The following is a 13,744-nucleotide window of genomic DNA, read 5'->3' on the forward strand; positions in this document are numbered from 1 at the left end:
CGAGAAAAAGGTTTCAAGAAGTATATTGAACTGAGTTCTCATCTTCTCGTGGCTGAACAAAATAATGATTTGTTGATGAAAAATCACGAGAATCGACCTACTGGATCTGCACCATTTCCTGAGGTGAATGATATGCATGCTTACCATGCTAGGCGTGGAAAAGGTCACGACTCTAGTCATGGACGTGGATGTGGTCGTGATGACCAAGAAAGAAACCATGTTCCGGGTGTTAATCATTCATCGAATAAAAAGAGAAAAGATGAGAAATGTGAAGCAATTACTTGTTTTCGATGTGGTGAAAAAGGACATTATTCACGTGACTGTCGTGCTCTCAAGCACTTGGTTGATCTTTATCAAGAATCACTAAAGAAGAAAGAGAAAAATTTCGAGAATAACTTTTTCTCTAAAAATGTTGTTGACATCATAAGTTTGGATGTAGCAAATTTTTTCGAGCACCCCAAAGGAAAGATTGATCACTTGATTGGTGATGGTTTCGTAAACATGGAAGAATGAATGTTTTTTTTAATTTTTTTTATTATTGATAAGAGTTAGTGAATAAAGAATCATGTAAAAATAGTTGTTTGCATGAATATTAGTTTTTGATTAGTATTAATTAGTTTAATTATATTATTAAATTGAACCATTTACCTTTCGTGGGGAGACTAAGCTTGTCAGTTTTCTTCTCCGTAAAACAATGAATGTTTTTTTTTTTTTTTTTTTTTTTATGTGATAAAGACGGACAAATTCATAAACCTTATCAATTAAATTGCTTTCTCATCTAGATTACAGTACGTGCCATGAAAAAAAATAATGATGACGTCCAATTTTTTCTTCTGCATTTCCTTTACCACATGCGTCCAATTCCTATAATATAAAAAATAATATTATATTCTTTAAAGAAATATAATATAATAATATTATATTATTATTGCATGTTAATGTTCCATAGTACGAATTATAATTATAAATAGATTACGTATTACATTCTTTAATATAATAATATTCTCATATTCTCATGATTACGATTGCATCACGTACTAATTGGACATATTTTTTTAATTTGCTTAATAAAGTGTGATTAATAATTCTTTATAGTATAAACTTTCACTTTATACAAAGATTTAATAAATTTTTTATTTGGTGTATGTCATTTTATTTGAAGATATGAATAATTTTCAAAGTAAGCTATCCAATTGTGAGGATATTTGTTTGATTGATTCTGGCACTACACATACGATATTCAAAGATGAAAAATATTTCTCTCATCTAAATATGGATAAGATTAATGTTACTAAAATTTCTGGTAGTGCTAATTTGATTGAAGGCTTCGAGAAAACCATTAAATCTTGCCTAAGGGAACTAAACTCGTCATAAATAATGCTATGTTTTCTCCTAAGTCTTGGAGAAACTTGATGAGTTTTAAAGATATCCGCGAAAAGGTTATCATATCAAGACAATTGATTAGATAAATCTTGAACATCTTGGTATCATCAAGAATGTCTCTAGGTAGACATGTGTTATTGAAAAGTTTTCTGCTTTATCTTCTGGCCTGTTTTGGACAAAGATTTGTGCAATTGAGGCATATTCTATAATAAAATGGAAGTTTACTAATTTCAATACTTTCATACTTTCGCATGATCGTCTGAGACATCCTGGATCTATAATGATGAGATAAATTATAAAAAATTCAAATGGGCATCCATTAAAGAACTTGAAGGTTCTTTCGAATGGTGAATTTTCATGCAATGCTTGTTATCAAGGCAAGCTGATTGTGAGACCATCGCTAACAAAAGTTGGGATTGAGTTTCCCGCGTTCTTGGAACACATACATGGGACATTTGTGGACCCATTCACCCACCTAGTGGGTCGTTTAGATACTTTATGATCGTAATAGATGCTTCTTTTAGATGATATTATATATGTATTTTATCATCTCGCAACTTGGTATTTGCAAAATTATTGACACAAATAATACGATTACGGGCACAATTTATTGATAATCAAATTAAGTCTATTAGCCTTGATAATGCTGTAAAATTTTTATCCCAAGCATTTAATGACTATTGCTTATCGATTGAGATAAGAGTGAAACTTCCTGTACCCCATGTTTACTCTCAAAATGGTCTTGCTGAGTTATTAATTAAACATCTGCAGTTGATAGCAAGACCATTGCTTATGAAAACTAAGTTGCCCACTTCTGTTTGGGGTCATGAAATTTTGCATGCTGTAACACTTGTTTATCTTAGACCGATAAATTATCATAAATTTTCTCCGTTGCAATTGATTTTAGAGCCTAATATATTTCATCTAAGAATTTTTGGGTGTGGTGTATATGTGCCTATAGCACCACCAAACCACACCAAGATGGGCCCCCAAAGAAGGTTAGAAATTTATGTTGAGTTTGAATCACCCTCCATTATTCACTATGTTGAACCATTAAGGAGAGATATGTTCATTGCTCGATTTGCAGATTGTCGGTTTGATGAGATGGTTTTCCCAAAATTAGAGGGAGAAAATAGTGACATCAAAAGAGAAATTTTATGAAAAAATCCATCACTATCTCATCTTGATCCACGTGCTTCTATTTGTGAGCAAGAAGTACAAAAGATTATTCATCTGCAGAAAATTACAAATCAAATGCCAGATGCATTTATAGATTTTAAAAGGATCACTAAATCTCATATTCCTATGGAGAATGTCCCAATTCAAATTAATGTTCCTAAAGGATAATCCATTAGTGTCATAGCTAATGAATCTAAAGCACACTTGAAGCGTGGTAGACCATTGGTTTCTAAGGATCAAAATCCTATAAAAAGAAAAATAAATGGTCAAGATAACACTATGAAAGATCCTCATATGAAAGTTCAAGATTTGAGCAATGTTAATATTTCTGAAGGAATTAATGAACCTGGGACTCAAGAAAATGAGGAACTATCCATAAATTCAAGTGATGTTGAAACTAATTTGAATCGATCTGAAATAGTAGTGAATTATGTCTGTACATATAATGTTGCAAAAAAAATCATGCAAGATAGTGAGGATCTTGGACCTTGATCTATCACAAAATATCGATAAAAAAATAACTGGCCAAAATGATAAGAAACAATTTAATCTGAATTAAATTCACTTGTCAAACGTGAAGTTTTTGGACCTATAACTCAAACACCTAATGGTGTTAAGACTGTTGGCTATAAATGGGTCTTTGTACAAAAAAACATGAGAAAAATGAAATACAAAGGTGTAAAGCTTGCTTTGTTGCACAAGGATTTTCACAACGGTCTGGTGTAGATTATGACGGGACATATTCACCAATTATGGACGTAATAACATTGCGTTATCTTATTAGTTTCACTGTATGAGAGACTTGAAATGCGTTTGATGGATGTGGTAGCTGCCTATCTATATGGATTACTTGATAATGAGATATACATAAAAATTTTTGAAGGGTTTAAAATGCCGAGAGCATATAGTTCAAAGCCTTGGAAAATATATTTCATTAGATTGCAAAGATCATTGTATGGTTTGAAGCAATCTGAACATATGTGGTATAACCGTCTTAGTGAATATTTATCTAAGGAAGGTTATACGAATGATGAAATTTTCCCATATATTTTCATCAAGAAAACAATGTCAAAGTTTGTTATACTTGCTGTTTATGTTGATGACATAAACCTTATTGGAATGCCTGATACAATCACGATCATGAAGATTGATGTTTTTGATTATTTTGAAAGTAACATACGGAGAGTACGAGTCGAAGTATAAAAAGGGCTCTAAAGTTGCCCCTCTATTGGACTCCATGGGCTCCATTTTGTTCATTTAACACTAAGGGACACTTTTGTCATTCTGTCTCTTATTGTAATAGGTCAATAAATAAAATATGTTAGGATTGTAGCTCACTAGTTCTTGAATATTAATCAAAGAATACTTCTCTTAAGAGAGAGCCACCCTAGGTAGAAACTAGGATATGAGCAAGTGTGAATTCACTTGTGAATATGTATTGCTTAGAAACGATGGTGATTGAGCGGTGGAGTCCCTCTCGTGTCTTCGTAAGAGTGTGGTGTTGCTATTGTAAGTCTTAGGGGTCCTTAGATTTAATATATCTTTGGGTTCTTGGGTTTTATTCTAGTGTACGTCTCACTATCTATCTCTACATTTCATGTCTTAGTTAGTGTTATCTAGGAAAACCATTAGTTCTTGTTGTTCTTGTAATTGTTGTTATCCTATTGTTATTCTTCTTATCATATTGTGGTTTATCTCTTGTTTTTGTTAGTATTTTTGGTGTCAGTTACACCTTATTTCTTGTTGTTGTTGGACCCAAGATTTGTGTTTGTGTTGCTCTTGGTTTTCCTCTTCTTGTGGACTATTTTTAGAGTGTTTTTGATACCTACCACGTTTGTATCGTATCATTTGGTATCAAAGCATGTCTTGATTTTGTTCCCACAAGATCAATCTGGAGCTTGCTTGCTTGAAAATTGAAAAATAAAATGGGTTAAAAACTGAAAATTCCAAAAAAAAAAACAAATCTGTTCATTTTTATTGTCTTGGCCGAAATTGTTTATGTCTTGTAAACCTAGATCTAAGAGTCCTTTTTGTGTGTTGTATTGTTGGTAGTGTGGTTTCTTTATCCCTAACACTAAAGGATTCTAAATCTAAGTTTGAGCTTTAAAAGTTGATGTTGTTGTTGTGAATCCAAAGTGTGGCCGATTGTTGTTGGTATTGTTGTTGTTGGTTCAAGTTTTGAACGTGTATTGTGAGTATTTTGTTGTGAGTTTTAAGCTTGAAAAGGTGTTGTTGTTGTTTTTTTTTGGGGGGGGGGGTCTAACTTGAACCTTAGAACTTCAAGACTCAAAGTTTGTATTCTTGGTGTTCTTCACCATCTCCATATATTGTTAAAGAAAAATTGGTTGTTGATCTTAGAAGTTGAAGAAAAAGAATGTGTATTGTGTTAGTCTTGCAAGACATAGATCCTAGTTTCAAGGTTTAGTACTTATAACTCAAAGACTTTTCCTACACACTCAAGACTTACATGAGACAAGGGCCCATGTTTTAAGGAAAATTATTACAAAAGTCAAGTCTTGAAATTTGAAACTTGAAAAAGGTTTCAAGACTTATTATTTCCTCCTTAAAATAAATTCCACCAATCCAAATTAAAAATGGGTAAAGACTTGGATTTTGAAAAATAAAATTGTAGAAACCGCAACCAATACGTGGCTGCCACATCATCATTTTACTGTTCACACAATAATTTTGGCTCAAATTTTTGATTTCGTGGTTTCATTTTTTTGTTAGTTAGTTTCGTTTGTTGATTCCAACACTAACTTACAAGCTAGTGACCATTTACTAGATTGTGAGTTGGTTGTGAACCGTTCCTTCGTGTTTTCGTCCTTGTGTGTTCTCTTAATTCTTTGGAGTCGTTGTAAACGTTTGGTTCACCTCTCAACACATCATGGAGTACAAGCAAGCTTACAGCACTTGTGAAATTAAACTGTGAGGAATCCGAGAGGCAAAGAAATAAAGAGAGAGTGTGAGGACCTTTCTTGTACAACTAATTTGCTTGTGTTTTGTAGGTAACTTCTTGGTTACAATGAATAACAACGTTCCTAGTGCTATCTTGGCCGGGGATGAAACTCAATTGAGCTAAATAAGATTGAAGGCAAACTTCAAGATGGAGAGAAAGCCGAGGTGCAAAATAAAGATGTTGACCGAGACTTGAAGTTGTTATGTCCTCGATTTCTTCTTATTTTGTGGATTGTTTTGGGAGCCATTTTTATTTGGTTTGTGCCATGGATTTGAGGTCAAATTTCTCTCAAGATAGAGAGGATGATATAAGAACAATTATGAAGATGGACGCTTTTAAGTATTTTGAATGCAACATACGGAGTGTACGAGTTGATGTGTAAAAAGGGCTCCAAAGTCACCCCTCTATTGCACTCCATGGGCTCCATTTTGTTCATTTAACTCTAAGGGGCACTTTTGTCATTTTCTCTTTTATTGTAATAAGTCTATAAATAGAACATGTTAGGATTTTAGCTCACTAGTTATTGAATATTGATGAAAGAACACTTCTCTTGAGAGAGAGCCTCCCTAGGCTGAAACTAGGACATGAGCAAGTGTGGATTCACTTGTGAATGTGTATTTCTTGGAAACGATGGTGCTTGAGCGGTGGAATCTCTCTTGTGTCTTTGTAAGAGTGTGGTGTTGCTATTGTAAGTCTTAGGGGTCCTTAGATTTAATATATCTTTGGGTTCTTAGGTTTTATTGTAATGTACGTCTTACTACCTATCTCTACATTTCATGTCTTAGTTAGTGTTATTTAGGGAAACCGTTAGTTCTTGTTGTTCTTGTAATCGTTGGATTGTTGTTATCCTATTGTTGTTCTTCTTATCATATTGTGGTTTATCTCTTGTTGTTGTTAGTGTTTTTGGTGTCAGTGACACCTTGTTTCTTGTTGTTGTTGGACCCAAGATTTGTGTTTGTGTTGTTCTCGATTTTCCTCTTCTTGTGGACTATTTTTGATATGTACCTAGTTTGTATCGTATCAACGCCAATAGATCTTCAAAATGCAATTGATTACCTAAATAAGGAATTTGAGATGAAAGATTTCGGAAAGACAAAGTTATACCTTGGTTTGCAAATTGAGCATTTGACAAATGGTATCTTTGTCCATCAATCTGCCTACACAGAAAAGGCGTTGAAACAATTCTATATGAATGGAGCACATCCATTAAGTACTCCGATGGTTGTTCGATCACTTGATGTGAATAAGGATCCATTCCAACCTCAAGAAAAGAATTAGGAACTCCTTGGTCCTGAAATACCATATCTTAGTGTAATTGGTGCACTAATGTATCTTGCAAATACTACAAGACCTGATTTAGCCTTTTCAGTTAATTTGTTAGCAAAGTATGATTCTGCTCCTACTAGGAGACATTGAAATAGGATCAAACACATATTACGGTATCTAAAAGGGACTACCAATATGGAATAAGTAGTGTAAAGTGTAGTTGGAATAAGTAGTGTAAAGTGCGGTTGTAATCGGAGATGGTAAAATTTGTTCATGAAAATATAATCTGTTTAATTTGTTCGAGTTTGAGCTATTGGTTATTGATTTGTGCATTTATTAGCTCTGTCAATAAAAATTTTGGATGTATATAGTCCAAATTGATTTATGAGAAATTTTGTAAAAAAAAATTTAAGAAAATATTTTTTTTTATTTGATATGTTATATATTGATATAATTAGAGAAAAAGTACTTTTTTAGGTATCAAACTAATATAAAAGAATAAATAAACAAATAAAAACTTAATAAAAATTTGACGGATGGGGTTATAACATGCCCTGTTGATCCATTTTGGTTGGTGGTTTGTCTACTTTTCTATTTTTATTTATGCGGAGACAAACTTAATAATAATTGTGTCTTTGATCATGCTAATACATGTATTAGAATTCATTGCATTTTTAATATCATTAATTTTGAGGTATTAGTAATACACACCTCAATTCACAATAAGATGTATAACTAATGTAAAAATATTAGTTATATAAAGGCTCAAAAAATATATCAAACAAGGTACTACTAATAAACAAGATTAATGCATGCATTATTTTTTTAATACACTCTACCAAACGACCCCTTATTGGTTTGAGATTTTATGAGTAACTTTATATGAATATATAGAAATTCTATATTTATATGTTGGTTTCAAATACTCAACATCGAATCAAATTTAGTCAATTTTTTTTAAATTAATTTGATTTGACTTTTGATGTGGTATTTTTGATTTGATTTGATTTGTACACTCCTACGTACTTAAATACAATGTATGTTAAACTTGATTATTAATTTTCCTAACCAATAGGAAATATTTGGCTAATTAGAAAAATACCTAGATAAAGGAACAAAAGGACCAAGGAGAAGTCTATTCACACTAAGACGTTGTTTAGGGTGACGTATAAAGAATAAATAGTTTTGGAATAAAATAAAGAATTATTTATTTTATCTCATGTTTGGTGTGAGACATTAGTTAATATCGAAATTATTTATTCCATGATTTACACCATAATGATAAGATAAGTTATCTCATATACATGGTGGAATAATTAATATCGAAATTAATTATTCTGAGATAACTCTTCCCAAACAAACGACCCCTTAAGAAGAGAAAAATAAAGGAAAAATCTTAGAAAATTGAGATTGGGGATGACATTGGGTCAATTTGAAGAAAGTAGATAAAAGTAATAAATCTTTTCAAGTGTAAAAGACTTTTAAGTCTTGCAACAACAAAAACATCAAAAAGCAATAACAACAATGTTAGAGTATGCGTCCTACTAATTGCCGATCTGTGGAACAAGTAAGTAAACGTGGTTCACAGAAGTAAACTGAACACAGTGTTTTTACGTAGAAAATACCTGACTCAAGAAAGATATAAAAAACCATGACCTGTACCTCTACAGGATTTAACCCTACTTCACTAAAATACTTGAGCCTCAACAATCAACAAAATTACAAGACTTTTTGTAATCTAGGAATTAAAACTTCTAACTCCTATTACTACAAAAACACTAATCTTCCCAAGATAAGTGTTCCCAAGTCTTCGAGTTCCCAAACTTGAAGACAACAACTCCTAACTCACTTTATAGATTACTGTGACTAGAATCATTGACTCATTACAATACCAGAACCTAACTACTATACAGTTTATGACCTGCTAAGTAAGAGGCTTGGTTCTTCTTCAAGTATGTATGCTGATTGTTGATTGACTTTTTCAGTACGTGCGTGAGTACTGGCTTTGAGTCATGTTTGCTGTATTTAAGCCAACCTGTGATAGAGTCCTTTTTGATGTTCAATTCTTTCTTTAGTAGAACTCTATCAGTTAATTCTTTTCCCTTTTGCTACCGTCTTACCTCTCCTCGTTTTGATAGGATTCTGTTAATTCAAATCCTCTTCTTACTGAACTCCTTGATCAACTTGACTTCTTCAAGACTTCTAGTCTGATCTAACTCGGCTTCTGATGTAATCAATGTTATCTAAGTTTGTCTTGAACACATAATCATATCATCCAAACTCTTGTGCCAGCTAGACTATTTCACCTTGAATGGACCAGCTTCTTCAACATGTTTCATTCACATGTCTATCATCAAAACTCCTCATGCCCTAACCAATTCTCCCTTTTTGATGATGACAAATATAATAGCTTCAGTATTACAGAATCTTGACATACTTAGGAAGGAATTAAATAACAGAATCACAGTAGAATAAAATAGGTTAGTCTAACTGAGTTATAAGCATTGTATAATCTGTTCTCCCCCCCTTTGACATCATCAAAAAGCTGAGCCATTAAGTAAAAATTATTTAATAATTCATAGCCACTGGGGCTATCACTAATACAAGCAAGATTCAGAGCAAAAGATAACTATACATTGAATTAAGCAGAAGTAGATCAAGTGAAGAAAAAGAGGTCTGTTGTAAACAAAACAGATACAATTATTGATACCCAGTAAAACAAAAAGAGAAACAAGGTGAACATGAGAGCATCATAGTGATGTGCATAAAAGATGAAGAAGGATTTTAATTGGAGGAGGTATAGGGAATAAGGGAGGTCAACTTCCTAATGATATCAACATTTTCAGCGGCGTTCCTTATCCAAGATTTCTATAAGGGATGCATTTTTAGCTTCAAGAACCCTCTTTTTATCTTCATGAATAGCCTGGGAAGCTACCAATGCAGCCTGTGCACCCTCTAGCTCACCCTGCTTCGCCTCTAAGGCATTTCGCAACTTTTGCATAGGGTTGTCAGTATGTCTCATGGTAGCAGGTAACCTAGCATGGTTCAGTTATCCAATCACATCCTTAGTCGTCTGCAAGGACCATACCTTGACAGGTACATGAAAATCATCGAAAACAGATGCAAGCCAGAACTGATAGGGCAGAGCATGACCATTTGTATCTTTAACAAGTACCCTTTGCATATTCTTAATGATGAGTAGTAGATAAAGGTCTATTGGAATCTCAGAATCCAATAGTTCCATCAAGGTAAGATCAAGAAAACTTGCAAATGTGTGTCTTTCCTATCGAGGCAAGATCATTTTATGAACCACATCAAAATAGGACTGATAGAGAGGGGACATCTCATGTTTCATGAACCTATAATAAGAGGAAAGAAGAGGATTCCCAGAGAATTTTTTATAGATATCAGGAGAGGATGGAAGATTATCGAGAGATGGCCAAGATCCCTTCACATAATAACTCCAACCACCAGTTGAAGCACTGAGAATTCTGCCCTGATCAGCAGGATAAAGATTGATGGTTTTCCCATGAACTGTGGTTGAAATAATTTCCCTAATTTCAACTCCATTGGTATAAAACTCATACACCTCAGTTTTACCAAATCTTCTCTAATGATCACCTTGAAGAAACAAGGACAAACACCCCTGTGCTGTCAGTTTTGAAACTAACGTATCCATATCAAGACCCCAAACCCAGTGACAACTCTTCCTCTAGTCATCTTTCATTCTAAAAGTGCAGAATATGTTCTGAATAAGAAGTTTTATCAGTAGCAGTATCAATATGAATATCATCATTAGAGTCAATAGAAGTAGGAGGAACAGGAAGAGTATCAGGAAGATAGTCTGAATCTGAGTCAGATGGATCAGAAGAACCAAGTTGTGGAACTTGTTTCTTGGGATGGGAAGTAGATTTTGGAGAAACTGTAGAGGAGGTGGAACCTGGACCAGTAGTGACTTTGATAGTGGATTTTGAGGATGATGAGGGTTTGAGAGAGGAGAAAGACTTTGAGGGTTTTGGTATGATATTCTTGTATTTTCTTTTGAAGCGGAGGAGAATATCAGGAGAGGGCTTAAGTGGGGGAGTAGAAGAAGTAGAAACTACTCGTTTCTTTTTACTTTCCCTAAGTGCCTGTTCTAAAGAATCATCTTCTTCTTGTTTTCGTCCCCGAGTATGTAGAGTTCGGAATGAATGGATGACAAAAGAAGATTTTACCTGAGTATTGATGTCAATATCAATGGGGACAGAAGATGGTTTTCTTTTTAGAGTTGAGAGTGACCGTCTAGGGATAAGATCACCAATGGGAATGTTATCGCAATCAAGGATCTGAAGAGGAAGCACAGGTAATGGTAAGGGTTTTGAAAAAAGAGAGGGTTTGAAGAAAGAGTGAAAGGATGGTTGTGGTAGAGGTTTAAAAAATGGAAAATCAGATAATTTGATAGGGATTTGGGTTTGGATAAGGGAAGGTAAAGTAATGTTTGGGTGAAGAATAATTTGGGTTGAAGGTTTTGTTTTAAATTTTGTGAAGGAAGGAGAGGATGAGGAAGACGCCATAACTTGTTAGATTTTTAGAGGTTGAGAAAGAAGTGGAGATGGAGGAGAAAAGAAGGTGCATATTTAAGATGAGTGAGAAAGAAGTTGAAACGTGAAGTCACTGTAATACAAAGAAACGTGTTGATGTAGAGGTGCTGTACTGATGGGAAAGGTCTATCAGCCTTTTGAAGAATAGGATTGTTGGGTTTTGGCGGTTGTAATCATGACAGAGTGAACCATGTAGATAACCTATTTCTCTTAATGCTACTATGGAAAAAAATAATCATACCTTGTGTTCTGATTAGTCCATGATCACTCATGCCTTAATGATCCCGTCGATCTGCAAAAAATGACACATAATTATACCACCTTGCTTTAAAATCTTGGAATTAGGATACACAACTAAATGTGTAAGACTGAATTAATTCACACTCACTAAGGCATAACATATTCTAGTCAATTATTGAGGGAGATTTATACAATTTTAATAATCCCCAATGCTAACCTATTTTTCTCCAAAGTATTCTACACTCAAAGCCTTAGTAAATATGTCAGTAATTTGTTCCTCAGTTGAACAAAACATAATTGATATATTTCCTTTTTCAACATTATCTCTAAGGAAGTAATGGCGAATATCAATATGCTTAGTTCTCTTTTGTTGGACAGGGTTTTTGGCTATGTTTATGGCACTTGTGTTATCACAAAAAATGGGAACACAACCTACATCTACCCCCAAATCCATGAGTTATTGTTTGATCACAACAACTGGGCACAACATGACCCAGCAGTAACGTATTCAGCCTCAGCAGTAGACAAGGCTACTGAATTTTGCTTCTTTGTGGACCAAGTAATCAAACATGATCCCAAGAAGTGTGTCATACCTATATTACTTTTCTTGTCCAGTAGATATCCTGCATAATCAGCATCAGAGTATCCTACCAAGTTAAAGTTACTACCTTTGGGATACCACAATCGAAGATCACTGGTTCCTTTTAAGTATCTGAAGATTCTTTTTATAGATTTTAAATATGATTCTTTTGGCTTATCTTGAAACCTTGCACATAGCCCTACACTGAACACAATGTCAGGCCTGCTTACTGTGAGGTACAATAATGATCCTATCATACCTCAATACATCTTTTGCTCTACATCTGAACCTATTTCATCCAAGTCTAGCTTTGTGGCAGTAGCAATAGGAGTACTTATCTCTTTTGCCTCTTCCATAGAGAATTTCTTGAGAAGCTCTTTGATATACATCTATTGGTGAATCATTATTCCTGAGGCTGACTGCTTTATTTGCTAGCCCAAAAAGTAATTTAGCTCTCCCATCATGCTCATCTCAAATTCACAACTCATGAGTTTGGTAAAATCATGAGTCATAAGCATATTTGTTGAGCCAAAAATAATATCATCCATATACACCTACACAACTAACAAATCCTTCCTATTAGTTTTCAAGAAAAGGGTATTATCAATTTTTTCTCTGGTATGTCCATGTTCCAATAGAAATTTGGACAGTCTTTCATACCAAGCTCTTGGAGCTTGTTTCAATCCATACAAAGCTTTGTCCAACTTGTAGACATAGTATGAAAACTCCTTGCTTTCAAATCCTGGGGGTTGCTTAACATATACTTCTTCCTTAAGAATGCCATTCAGAAATGCACTCTTCATATCCATCTGATACAAAATAAACTCCATGTAATAAGAAAAGGTAACAAGTAGTCTTATTGCTTCAAGTCTGGCTACAGGAGCAAAGGTCTCATCAAAGTCAATTCCTTCTTCTTGATTTTATCCTTGAACCACTAGTCTTGCCTTATTTCTTGTGATTGTTCCATGCTCATCAACTTTATTTCTATACACCCCCTTAGTCCCAATTACTGATCTTTCTTTTAGAAGAGGAACTAAGTGCCATACTTTGCTTTTCTCAAATTAGTTCAATTCATCCTACATAGCTATGATCTAATCAACATCAAGTAATGCCTCAGTTACCTTCTTTGGCTCTATCTCTGATAGAAATGCCTTGAATGCACGCATACTTCTTAGTCCAAATCTTGTGGTGATACCAAAATTGAGATCTATAAGTACATTTTCAATGGGGTGTGAGCCTTGATATTTGAATCCTTTTGGGATCAAGCCAAGTGAGCTGCTAGGATCACTGCTGATGTTTTGATGAGAGTCAGTTGATGGCTCAGTTCCCCCTATCACTGTACCTTCAGCTTCCGTTCCCCCTATGAAAATGCCTCCAGGTTTGACTGTTTCAGTCACTGGAACATATTGTGCTCCCTGTTCCTCAGTATCGCTTCCTTCCTGCAGGTTAGTCTTATCACAGAATTCATCAAACATCACATGCATGCTTTCTTCAACACAGTTAGATCTGTTATTCAAAACCCTATAGGCTATGTGGTGAATAACCTAAGAAGATCCC

This window comes from Capsicum annuum, chromosome 10 (genome assembly GCF_002878395.1).
Source record: "Capsicum annuum cultivar UCD-10X-F1 chromosome 10, UCD10Xv1.1, whole genome shotgun sequence".
Taxonomy (NCBI): domain Eukaryota; kingdom Viridiplantae; phylum Streptophyta; class Magnoliopsida; order Solanales; family Solanaceae; genus Capsicum; species Capsicum annuum.